This window comes from Panthera pardus, unplaced genomic scaffold (genome assembly GCF_024362965.1).
Source record: "Panthera pardus isolate Hobbes unplaced genomic scaffold, ASM2436296v1 HiC_scaffold_15, whole genome shotgun sequence".
Lineage (NCBI taxonomy): Eukaryota > Metazoa > Chordata > Mammalia > Carnivora > Felidae > Panthera > Panthera pardus.
The window spans coordinates 86,528,507-86,541,457 of NW_026526710.1; the positions used below are offsets into that span (position 1 = coordinate 86,528,507).

The 12,951-nt window shown below is 46.4% G+C and overlaps 1 pseudogene; it reads right to left on the reverse strand.

The window, feature by feature from the left end:
• Positions 1 to 12,505: 12,505 nt before the first annotated feature.
• On the reverse strand, positions 12,506 to 12,630 carry LOC128777148 (small nucleolar RNA SNORA70; annotated as a pseudogene).
• Between the last annotated feature and the right edge of the window lie 321 nt (positions 12,631 to 12,951).

Consider the following 12,951-nt stretch of genomic DNA (forward strand, 5'->3'; position numbering starts at 1 on the left):
CATCTGGTCCCCTGGTCAGCTGTCTGTGTACTTGACCACAGTGTTATCATCGACGAGGCTTCTTACAATATATGTTAATGTCCAGGAGGAGTAGCCCCGCCTTGGTGCTCTCTACCTGAGTACTCCTAGTTTTGCTGGCTTGTTTTCTCACATAAATTCTGGAATAGAAATTAAAATAAAAACCTTTAGTTACGTTTATTAGGCTCTTGCTAAAAGTAGTCATTTACCCGGGAAGAATGAAGGCCTGATGATGCTGAGTCATCACATTTGAGAACAAGACTTGTCTTCTGGCTTTCAATCCACTTTTGCATCTTTTATTTATGTGTTTTTCCCCTCTCATGTTTTTGAAGATTATTCCAAGGTGCTTTTCTCATGTTTTTTCTTGCTATTTTCGTTGGTAGCATCTTGTCTTCCATTGCACCTTGTAACTGGCCGTTATGGTTTTCATGGGTTATGTTGTCACTGGTAGTGCAGGCTGTTGATTTCTGAATACTCCTTCTGCCTGCTGCCTGGTTGATTCCCTCATTCTTTGTGGTGGTTTTTCAGTTGATTCTGTTGGATCATGTGTGTATGATTGTTATTCACAAAGAAGGACAGATTTACCTCTTATTTCTGATGTGTGTCCATCTATGTTGCTTCTCTACCTAATTGCTTTAGTAAATACTTGGAATAAATGTTAATGGTGATGGTGGCCATCCTTGTCTCTCTGGAGCAGAGTGGAAATCTTACCTTTGATCCTACCATTATGTATCTGGCTTTTATATTGTTGTACACATAAAAGTGGAATTCGGTAGTGTCTTTGATGTTTAATTTTTTAATCCAGAATTGTGTTTTGTCAAAAGCCTTTCAACCTCTTCAGAGATTGTCATACATTTTTCATTCTTAGATTTGGTACGGATGCTACCACAGTCTTCCTAGTGCTCCCATGCCTTGCTAGAACAGACTCTTTGATCATAACGTGCTTTTCTTTAGTGCACAGGGAACATCACAGCTTCACGTTCAAGGGTCCTGTCCATTGCCTCAAAAATGTGCAGCCAGTCTGCTTCGTCTTAGGACCCAAATGGCCTCTGGAGTCCCTGCCTCAGCAGAGGTGGTGTATCCGGGCCATAAACAGCAGCTCCCTCTTTGGATTTCTTATATTTCCCATAAAATGTTAGTGGGCTCCCAGCTCAGAATATTAAGAAAGGTAACACAGATCTCTTACTACTTTGTATGATGACCCAAAACACAAAGTCACGTGAGTTTCACTCAGTGTCACTCTTTTTAAATCTGACTCGGTAAGCAAACACGTATGTGGGTTACAAATGTATACAAACCTCTTTGCCTTTGTATTTGCTGGGTTTCTTTTCACGATGCTAGAAAAAGCGTGTAACAAAGCTGAAAGGAAAGTTTGGGTTCCCAGGACAATTCACATCTAGGCTGAGCATTTGTGAGTATTTTCTAGGTGGAAGACAGCGTCTCAGGTCACACATTCTGGTCATGGTGGTTTTAAACCTTTCCAGGGCCTCCGGGTCACTGAGGAGCTTTGACAAGAGGACAATTCAGCCGTGAGGCTGGTGCGTCAGCTTCTTTATAAAGCTTCAGAAATGGTTTCAATGTGCAGACAGACTTGGCAACGGTGTGAAAACAAAAAGTGAGGGGTGCCTGGGTGCCTCAGTCGGCCAACTCTTGATTTCGGCTCAGGCCATGATCCTGGAGTGTTGGGATCGAGCACCACGTTAGGCTCTATGCTGAGCATGGAACCTGCTTGAGATTCTCTCCCTCTCTCTCTGCCCCCTACCTACCTCCTCCTTACACTCTCTTTCTAAAAAAGTAAATAAATAAAATAAAAGTAAATAAATAAAATGGAGAGCCAGTTACCTTTCTATCTTGACCCTGAGGATCTAAATTATTAACATCTTTGGGTACAAAAGTGCCTTGTTGTTTTGAGTATGACTTCTGTCCAGTGTTTTTCTACTGTATTTCCAGCATGAAGCTGATTCTTTTCTGGAAACAGAGATGTCAGGGGCAGGAGCGTCAGCTGAAGGGTGAGGGGAAGACAGGCTACGGGGACAAGAAGGCACGATGGGGGGGTGGCTTTCACAGACACGGGGTCCCATGATTTGTCTGCCTGGGAGACAGGAACACGGCCGATCTTCCACACTCAGGAAACAACACACAGGGAACCGTGTGAGAGAGGAGGAGCTGGGGGTGACAGACCTGCTCTGGGGCAGCCGTGACCATGACCGGTAGCCCAGCCGGGCTGTTGCAGCTGCTGATACAGATGCATTTCTGTTTTCAGTTAATTCTAACTTAGTTTATAAGCCCAAGAAGTGCAATGGCTTCCGTGAGTCCATTTAAAGGTGGATTTCTCCTATTTCCCCGTTCACTCCTGTTGCTGCGAGTGAGCCTGTCTGCACGCACAGGTGGCCTCTGTGCCACATCTCGGTCTGGAGACAAAGAGCCGGCCATAGACCTCAGCCCCTCTGACGCGCCTCTGAGAGAAGCAGAACCAGGAGCGATGCTCCCATTTTAGGGGCCGAGAGACAAACGCTGAGAGATAGACTGAGAGCTTCTCCATCTCACACGAAGAGATGAGATCAGAAGAGAAGGGAGTGCATACTTTTTTCGGCTTTCTAGATCCCCAGTTTACAGACTAGCACAACCTGGCCTGTTCTAAAGCAGCAGCTTTTTCAGAAAATGTTTATTTATTTTTGAGATGAAGAACGAGTGGGGGAGGGGCGGAACGAAGGCGAGAGAGAGAATCCCAAGCAGGCTCCAGGCTGTCCGCACAGAGCCTGAGCCTGACACAGGGTTTGATCCCATGACCTGAGCTGAAGTCACACGCTTACCTGACTGACCCACCCAGGCCTCCCAAGCAGCATCCATTTTGAAATAAAGAGAGATGCTTGGCTTGGTTTCTTCAGGAAAAAATCCTCAACTACACCGATGGCTGGAGAAGCACTCCCGCATCCATCACTGAGCAGCAACTCAGACGCCACTAATGATGGGGGATAAATTCCACAGGCGACTTCTGAAGGGTTAGCTCGACCACTAATTACATGACTCCAGCTGGTCCCGTCATTATTTCCATCTTCAGGATGACGGAGGCTCGGTCTTCCCGACCGTGGTTTCCTGCCACACCCATCTTCTCCCGTCCTTGCTTGGGAGTCAGACGGACCAGGCTCGAACCCCAGATCCGCGGGTCTATCTCCAGGCAATCCTTCTTACCTTGTATGTCAACCTCTGCATCTGGACATGGGACGGATAAAACTTGACGGACCAGGCGGTCCTGAGGATACAGTGGGGTTGTTGACTTGAGTGACGGTAACGGAGCCCGGCAGCAATTAGTGTCCCAGAAAATGCAGCTTCTGGTTGCTAGTCAGAGTGCATTTCTGATCTGATTTAATCTTTGGGGCAATCCAATTAGATGACTCACATCATCCTTCGATGGGAGAAGAGCTTGAAGGTCAGAGATGAAATGATTGACCCACATTCTTGTGCTTTTCACCACTCTTCACTGTGTCCTTGCCGACCTTCTCCGTGCAGCCTGGTGTTTGCTACGTGTCTCCTTTTCACCTTGGTTTGATGTGATTTTAACACCGCAGCAGCAGGTATACAAGCGAGACATGCTAGCAGCCATTGTAGGTGGAGCTGGGACGGAGAACCCGGGACGGAGAACCCGGCACAGCTGGCCTCTGGCTCCCGGGTCAGCAGTGGGCCAGCTGCTTCTGGAACAGCCATGGATGCCAGGTCTCTGGGATTTACAAGGATCAATACGGCCTGTGCAATTCAGAGAGCTGCAGGTAAGGGCTGTTTCCTGACAGAACGCCCATTTTGTTACCGCTACTGAAGTACTTTAGTAACAGCTGCATAAATAGGGTACTTGAGAAAAACACAATACGTTAATAATAGAAAAACCCGAGGGAACACTTGGCCATCAAGAGTGTGAGGAGGGGAGAGGTAGAGAGAGAGAGACACAGAATCCGAAGCAGGCTCCAGGCTCTGAGCTGTCAGCACAGAGCCCGATGGCAGGCTCGAACCCACGAATCAAGAGATCATGACCTGAGCCGCAGTCGGTCGCCCAGCCGACTGAGCCACCCAGGCGCCCCCTAAACATAGTCTTAAACCGTCTCCCATAAGATATTTCTAAATTACGGTGGGAAAAAATCATAACCTTACCGTACGGAGGCCCGGAAGACACCATCTTAGGGAGATGGCCAACATTAACTGGCTGGCCCTCCTGACCTTGTGCCCCCTGACAGGACACCGAGAAAAGTGTGACCCCAACGTGCGCCATTGAGACAGGCTCATGGGAGTCAGCAGGCAGTCTTCACAATGTTATGTCGTGAAACAGGAAGCCGGAAGAACGGCCCCCACTGAAGGCCACTGGGGGGACACGTGGCAACCACGCGCAACTCACGATCCTGGAGTTTATTTTGCCATAAAGTACATTTTGGGACAATTGGGAAAATCTGAAAAAAAAAAACAATAAAACAGTTTAACCATAAATTTCTCAACTTTTGTCATTGCACATTATGTCCCGTTGTTTGTTGGAAATATGCACACCCGGAGCTCTTCAGGATTCAGAGACAAAGAGCAAATAGTAAAACTCGTGTGGTAAGACGATAGCAATGGGGGAGAATGGGCGAAGGTCATGGGACTTATTTGGATCATTCTTGTAAATCTTTACAGGTCTGAAAATGTGCCAGAAGGATTCCCAAACCTCCATGGGCGGTAGAGGGCAGGGAAGAATCTGAACCTTTAATAGAAATGATCCCTGCCATTTGCATTCTCTTTTTTGAGGAAAAAATAGTAAACAGAGTGCATAAGCTCCAATATAAATTCAATAAGATTATTGATGAGAAGATCTTTAAAACTTTTGGATTGGAAGACTCCAAAATTAAAATGTTTTCAATCAAATTATTTTTAAAAATGAATAATTGTCAGACCCAGAAGGCTGTGTAGTTGTTTTAAAATTGTAATGGCTTTGGGGCACCTGGCTGACTCAGAAGAGTGAACGACTCTCGATCTCGGGGCTTGAGTTCAAGCCCTCCATTGGGCATAGAGAGTACTTTAAATAAAACTTAAAAAATGAAAAAAAATTGTGGCTTCGAGTAATCCAAACTTTGCAAACATCAAGAATTGAAGAAACACACTATAAAAGTTAAGATCCTCAAATCAGTGTTTTTGACGTGATCTTAAAACGATTAAGGAGGTGACTTTTATGACCCAATAGAGGTGATGTAAGTGTCAGGATGTAAATTATAGTAATAGCATGAGCTGACTGAAGCATTTTGCGTCCTCCTGGAGAAATGCCTGGTGTTCCTACATACCCGAGTACTGGACGTCTACGCGTAAGTGCCTCAACACCGAATAACTTGCTTTGTTGCTTATATTTACAAACTAACGTGTATGCCTTTTGCATGACATTGTCATACTTAAGGACGATATTTATATTTTATTGTTTCAATCAAATTTTTACCTTGCTTACGGGATCCAAGAAAACTAGGGTTGATCCAAGGTTGGAAGCAAATGAAACATATTCAGTAACGCCTACATTCCCTCAGGAGGGTCACATAAAGTAAATGTGTTTATGTTGCGCACAGTCGAACTTACAAATGATCGGTCTTTGTGCTGTTCGCTGCAGGCAGAAGTGGATGATGAGACGGCGTAGTGTTTGACCACTCACGTTTCCTGCGTTTCTTCCTTTCCTCCATGTTCTGGCGCTCTCACGCCCACACTGCGGAGGCCTCTGGGAGGCCCGTGGCTAGTCTTACCCCTTCAACGGTTCAGTCCTGGCTAAGAGGAGAACAGGTTTCATAACCCAAGTCCTAGAGTGTACATCCCAGACACACGGGGGACTTTTGGGAGACAGAGAAATTCTCACTGTGGAATGTGGGCAGCACAGCAGCCTGGCCCTGTTGGCGAAGATTCTGGGACACTTAGGTCCTAGTGATAAGCTAATATAGAATGACTGACATGAATTTATTTCCTCCTTGGCTTTCTTATTGAATCTCCTTCTAGTTAGGGTATCAGAGCACGAAAATATGCACGACTCAATTTTCAAATTGTCATCACTTGTACTCCTGCTATGGGGACAACAACAACAAAATGATGTTTGCTTTCTAGATTTCTTACTTTCCACATGTGTGCTTATGGTGTTTAAACACGAGATCCTGACAAGCCTTGGCAGAAGTTATGCAGTGAACACATGATGAAACCAGCAGGTACAGACACAGCCCTGGAAAAGATGGGCTCATCTGCCTGAAAACTGTCTCCTGCTCAGAGATTGCCAGCACCCCAGGAAATCACTTGTCCCCACGTACTTGAATAATAGCACCCATTGTAACATCTCTAATCAACGTGTAAAGAAGAGAAGAGTGTGCTTGCTTAACGCGTGTGTTTGTCAGCTGTGGCTGACCTCCCCTCCTGACTGCATTAGAAAAATAATCTCCAAGCTCAACAGAAGTGTTAAGTGTCTCCGAATACGAATCTTCATAACACATTCAGGTGATCATCTTGTGGACTGTGCAGATGTTCTGGGCTCCATTCAGCTGACCTACAAAATGAAGGTGAGGTTAAGTTCTTGAATATCCACTATGTTGAATATCCCGCGTTTGGGCCTGGTTTTAAGGTCCTGTCGTACAAGAACAGAAGGAGGGGGTCTTTTACTCAAGGGTCTTATCGAATAATTGCGGAAATAGGGCATAAACTCACAACACCTCAAAATGGAGAGCTCCTCTGGGAATGTGCAACGATGACAAAGACCGGGCACATGCAATCCAAGACAGAGACTGAAAATGTCCTGCCACTTGTCTTTCTATCCTGCCGGATGGAACATTCTCTTCCATCGTAGGCTGGCATAGGACCTAGGGGCTTGCAGGATGGTTAAGGGCTAGCACAGCCAGGTCAGAAGCCAGTCAATTCTGCTCACCTCGCTGTCTGGGCAAGAGGCGACATGTCCGAAACGCTTTGCAAATGGGTCTCCATCGATACGTGCGTACCTGCTACAAAACACAGTCATGCCTGAGCGCGCTTCTGAGAGGAGGACGGTGTCACTCAACAGTGTGTGTTCTGTCGTTGTCAGCCGTCTCTAGCAAGATTGTAAATTCTGATCCACTGCAATGATTCTGTTTCTCTGCAGCAGATCGGGTAGGAGATGCCCTTCCTTCCAGCCCTGTGTGCAGATGGGGAGTCATGCCCCGACCCCTATGATCTGCATACGTCTGCCCGCGCCCTTCGTCTCTTCTCTCCGGTGTATTTATTTATTCGATAATTTGGTTCCATCGCTATGGCCACACAGATGTTTGTGTTAGCCTTTGGGTTGTATTCCAGTGTGGCTATGTTCCAGAGCCGCTTCATATATTTCTCTTGTTCAAATTGTTGCTGCTTTGGCCGCTGGGAGCTCTTTCCGGGTCTCTCCTGTGTTCCTTTGACAAAACTTCATCATATGTGGGTTTTTGAAGGTGTTTTGTTGTTTTGGTTTTGTTGTTTGCTTTCGGTTAGCATTTGCTTACTTTCTGGCGTTACTAGATTGTTCTGTTTCTTCTGGTGTATTTCCTGCCCCCGTCCTAGTAACTCCCAGAAACCCTGGGATTCCGATTACTGGCAAGTGGTATTAGAAACCGAGGTGTGCGTTCCAGGCATGCTCACTGGTACAGAGGTGTCTTTGCGCTTAGTTCTCCTCAGCTGCCAGAGCAAGGGAATGCACGTACGCAAACTAACTGGTGTGTATGCTTACCTGTGACTATTTCCATTTGCACAAATCTGCACCTGTATGGGGGCAAATGTGTTTCTCCCTACCTTTGACTCAGAGCCATCACCACTGGGATCGTGTCACTTCACCCCCTTGTAACCTCCTCTCCAACAGTGAGGAGCCCGGCTCCCACCACCTGCTGCCCCTTTACGTAATTGTTCGATTCCAGTCTGCACGCGCGCTGGCTTGGGAATGGTTAACCTGCGCCCACATGGGAAATCAGCTCTAACTAGAGTCAGTGCCTGGGTGCGGACATTGGTCTGTGGCCTTACAGGTCTTGGCTGTTCTGCTCTGTGTTGTTCATTCTTTTTGTGTGTGTGACTCAGTTTGGAAATGTCTATTGCCCTATCCACAATCTCAGGGACTCTGCCTCCGCTGAGTCGAGTCTATTCGTTAGCGCTGCCGACCCCCCCCCCCCCCCCCGCCACCCTCCCCAAGCTTCTTCATCTCTCTCACCGAGTTTGGTTCTCACATTTAATTCTGATTCTTTGTTGGACCTTCCACTCTCTGCGTCGACAGTATCCTTCTGCTCTCACGTGTTTTCTGTCCTCTTATTAGAGCCCTTCACATATTAATCACAGTTCTCGTAAATTCTTCACATGACGATTCCAGCCTCTGTCCCGTATCCAACTCTGGTTCTGGCGACTGCTCATCTCTTGCCTTCATCACGCCTTGTACACTTTGTGTTGAAAGCCAGACGTGTTGTACTGTGTGACGGGGAGGTACCCCAGCCTTGGTGTGAAGATTCATGTTAATCTGGCCAGGGGTTCTGACTGTTCAGTGCTTTCTGTCCCTCTGGTGTCCCTACCTTTGCCTGTCCCTTGAACCCAGACTTCCCCGAATGCTCGTCAGAGAGAGAGAGGGTCTGTGTTCCCACACAGGAGCCCTGCTGGCGTGCAGTGAGGTGGGAGGAGGGCAGGCTTCTGCGTTCTTTGAGCTACATCTCGTGTCGGAGCTGGTCTGCATCCGGGGCTGTGGCTTTCACGTGCCTCTCCAGTGCCACTCATTCTGTCCTGGGCCCTGCATGCTGGCTGGCTGCCTACTCTCCTTCACGAACCCCTCCCCATGTTGACTATGATGTAGGGAACATGTAACTTCTTCTGGAGAGATGGGAGGATGGTTGGACTCCTCCCCAGCTGCTCTGAGGGCCTGACAGCTTTCTCCCCCCAGAGGGAGCTTTTGTAGACAGAAGGTTCTGGGCATGCCTCAGCCTGTTGCACCTCCCTTCCTGCGGCCAGGGCCAGGATAGATCTTGACTGTGAAAACCCAATGTACTTCTCAGTTTCCAGCGATTCATCAAAACGACCACCTCCCGTTCCTCCCAGTGGAGGCTCCAGGAGCTGCTGTTTGGGACCAGCTCATCCTGGCTGTGACTCTCTGGTTAAACCTGTCTCTCCAGATTTCTGGGTACACTGTGTCCTGACCTCCCTTCTCCTTCCCTTTTCCGAGAAAAGCCATCAGTTTTTAGTCTGTCCAGTTTGATCTTATTGCAAGGACGGGAGTGATGGTTTACAGGTTCCTTTCATGTCAGAGTGCCAGAATTCTATTTTAAGTGGTTGTGAGGTTTGCCTTCAGGATACATTACCTTCATAAAAGGAGCAGGAAATGTTCCCATTTTTTCCAAAACATAAAACCAACTCAACTTCTGAAGTCCATCTTTAAAGTTGAATGTATGAGGTTATGACCTTAGGAATAACAACGGAAGCCTCGGTTATTTGTTTTAATAAAATATTCTGATTTGATGATATGACCTCTAAAATCACCCCAAAGTAAATTTAATTAATGTTTTCCAGTCTCTCCTGGTTCTTACTTTATTGTTCCAAGTATACATTTTTTTTCCGATAAACTTTTAAATTTTAAAATATTTGGCTCTAAATTTTAAATTGGATTAACAAACAGGCTGTAGGAAAAACTCCAGGGTAATTTTGATAATTGTGCAGTGGAATGAAGTTTAACTTCCTGGAGGAACATGTTTCTGTCCATTCATTTCAATGCAATTCAATTCAAAAAAAGTACACCGATTCCTACCCTTGATTCATTACTTGGCCGAGTCATTTTTCCTCATATCCACTCTGTGCTCCCACTGGAGACACAAACATGACTAATATTGTTTCCTTGATCTAAAAGAAGGGTGAGCAGTGAGGAGGGAATGGTTTGCACGAGAGGAGTCTAGCTGATGCGAGAAGTCAAGGACGCCCTTCTGAAGAGAAGGGAAGACAGATTTGGGGATGGGCGGCTTCGTACTGAGGGCTGGGATGCGGTCCTTGTCGTGATGTGCTTGATGGGACTAACGAAGGGATGAGTGAGGTTCTCACGTTTTACAGGATGGGGAGGGAACCATGAACGGAGGAAGCAATTTCTGCGAGCAGGCATGGAACAACACGATAAATCCGGGAGGGTGGATTTTGTTCACGCTTCTTCTGCTCCCTTTGATACGTGTATATGAGCTTTCATCTTTAGCCTGTGGTGGAATTACTGAATGTTGAACTAGCCGCACACACCTGGGAAAAACCCACGTATTCGTAACGTGCAGTTTTTTGCACACTGCCGGACTTGATTATCCAGGGCTTAAAATTCGAATTGTTGGATTTGACCTCTGCCAGACTATGTGAACTCTCACCAGAGGAGTTCCATTACAAAATGGAAAACTGGAAACTAACTGGTGGAAATTTTACAAAATAGGGTCCGTGTATCAGACAAATGAGCTAGATTAAATAGTTCCTTTCTAGCCCTAAAATATCTATCATACTGTTATATTACTGGTGAGGACATTTTGCACCCATTTGCTGGCCTCTTAAAAATTTTTTTTAATGTTTTTATTTATTTTTGAAGGAGAGAGAGAGACAGAGCGTGAGCAGGAGAGGAGCAGAGAGAGAGGGAGACACCAAATCCGAAGCAGGCTCCAGGCTCTAAGCTGTCAGCACAGAGCCCGCCGCAGGGCTCGAACTCACGAACCTCGAGATCATGACCTGAGCCGAAGCCGACGTTCAACCGACTGAGCCACCCAGGCGCCCCTAGTCTCTTAAGAAAGTCTTTGAAATAGCTCAGACAAGAAATTATAAGTTGAACTAGGTGAGCACCAGTGGGGTGGATGTTGGGGTGTGTGATCCCAACATGGGGACAATTCACATAACAGGACGTGCCTCTGATTGCGAGTGCTGGATTTCTCAGCAATAAGGAAAATAGGGCTAATGTCCAGCAAGATTCACAGCCATCCCCGAATATTAAATGGCACAAATAATAAATGTGAGGCTCGTAATAAAATGTGCATCCATCATTGAATTGAGGCCCTGCATGATCCCTGGAAGGAAGCCCTCGGGAGTGTGGCGTTGTCTTCCTGTGACACCCTGGGAGAGGTGAGTGAGTTAAATGCAGGTAGAGTTTTATGGCCAGTTAGAGTGACAATCAGAATATCTGGCCGCCACAAAGGCAGATACAGAAGGATCTGGCAAAGAGAAACCCATGGGCCAGTTGGAGGAGAGCAGGTGCGCGTACTGGAAGTCAGCAGGTGGTGACAAGGGGGGCTTCCTGTATTAGGTGTCCGTGGAGGGAGCAGGCAATGGCGTGTGTGTTTTGACTTTAACAATTTCGTATTCATATAAAGTACTTGATGAAGACACCTGGATTCGTTTACACACTATTGCAAAACTTGAACTTTATCAGACTGTTCAGGAGGCCCGTAGTGTGATCTGTGAATCACATTTATGTTTCTATTGAGGATGGTTTTTGTTTTGTTAAAATAGCACAAAAGATATTTGCCTCTCATTCAATTACTGATATAAGCATAACTGATATAAGCCTTTTCATTTTATACATTTTTTTTCAGGAGAAACACCCCACTGTCACCTGTTTGAATGACTCCTTCTCCACATCAGCAGGCTTTCCAACCCTACTTGCTTGGGTTCCTAGAACGCGCTGGGAACACTCCCCTCCCTGATTTCCATATGGGTCACTGTCAAGCTCCGTTCTGATCGTGGAATTTAAAACTATAACTCCTTAGTGCGAATTACCATCTGACACGCTGTGTGTTTTACTTAGCTATCTACTCATTCCTTACATCGTCTCTTCCCAACTTAGAATTAAGATCCACGAAGGTAGGAATTTTTGTTTTGTCCAGTGATGAGCTCTCAGGATTGAGACCAGTGCTAGCAACAGGGGAAGCTGTCACTAAGCATATGTTGAATTAACTGATGAACAAAGAAACGAATTACCACCCATCCACCAAGCCAAAGTGTGAACATTTTTTTTTTTTTGACAGGAAAGAGGATTTATTGGTGGGCATGAATAAGGAGGGGGAAACACCAAAGTTCTCATGAGTGCAGAGCCCGCCTCCTGTCCCGGGGGCTGTGATGAGAGATATATTTGACCCCGCAGCCATCTGGGATGAGCTGCTCTCCAGCCACTTCGTCTTGAAATTTGTCCGCGTTAACTTAGCAATGGCCCACTTCTTGGAGCTGTGGATCTAGGGAGTGATGGAAGGAATAGGAACAGAAAGCCTGGACACCGGGGCAAGGAAAGGCAGGAAGGAACAAAGCCACAGCACAACTCATCTTCTGTGGTCAGGGAGCTTGAACTTGGCCCTGTGTAGGGCCTCAGTCACATGCTCCTTGTTCTACACGTTGGTGCAGATGGACGTGGTGACTTGGCCAATGTGGACCTTGGCTGCTGTGCTCTGGGGTTTTCCCAGCAACACCCAGGTGTCTACATTAAACTTTATATGGATCCAAGTGTCTTGGTTAAGGTCAGACACGACTGTCCACTGGAAAGGGCTCTCTCCAGGGTCCCTCTTGGCAACCCATGCAATCAACAGGCTGTAGACACCACTGAGGAGGCCGCTGTCTGCAGCCGTCGGTCACTGGGTCCCCGTGGGCAAAGAGCTTGCCTGGTTGCAGAGCGTGAAAATTCTTAAATTTGCCAGCCTGTTTCTTGCTGCTTCTTCCTCACAAATTGAGGCCAAGAAACAACAGCTTTTTTTTTTTTTTTTTCAGTTTTTTCAGGTTATTCCCTAGAAACTTTGACAATACCCCAAATACCAGTGGTGCTTGGGATCGAACAAAGCCTCCATGAATTTGAGCAGGTTTAAGACTTTAATGCTGACTTCGGGTGATGTGAAGCTTGCCATTACTCTCATGTTTAATATTTCCCTTCATCGAATACATGACGTGGTAGTTTCAGTTCAGAAAAGCAACGTGTTCCTATGTCATCAAGATCTT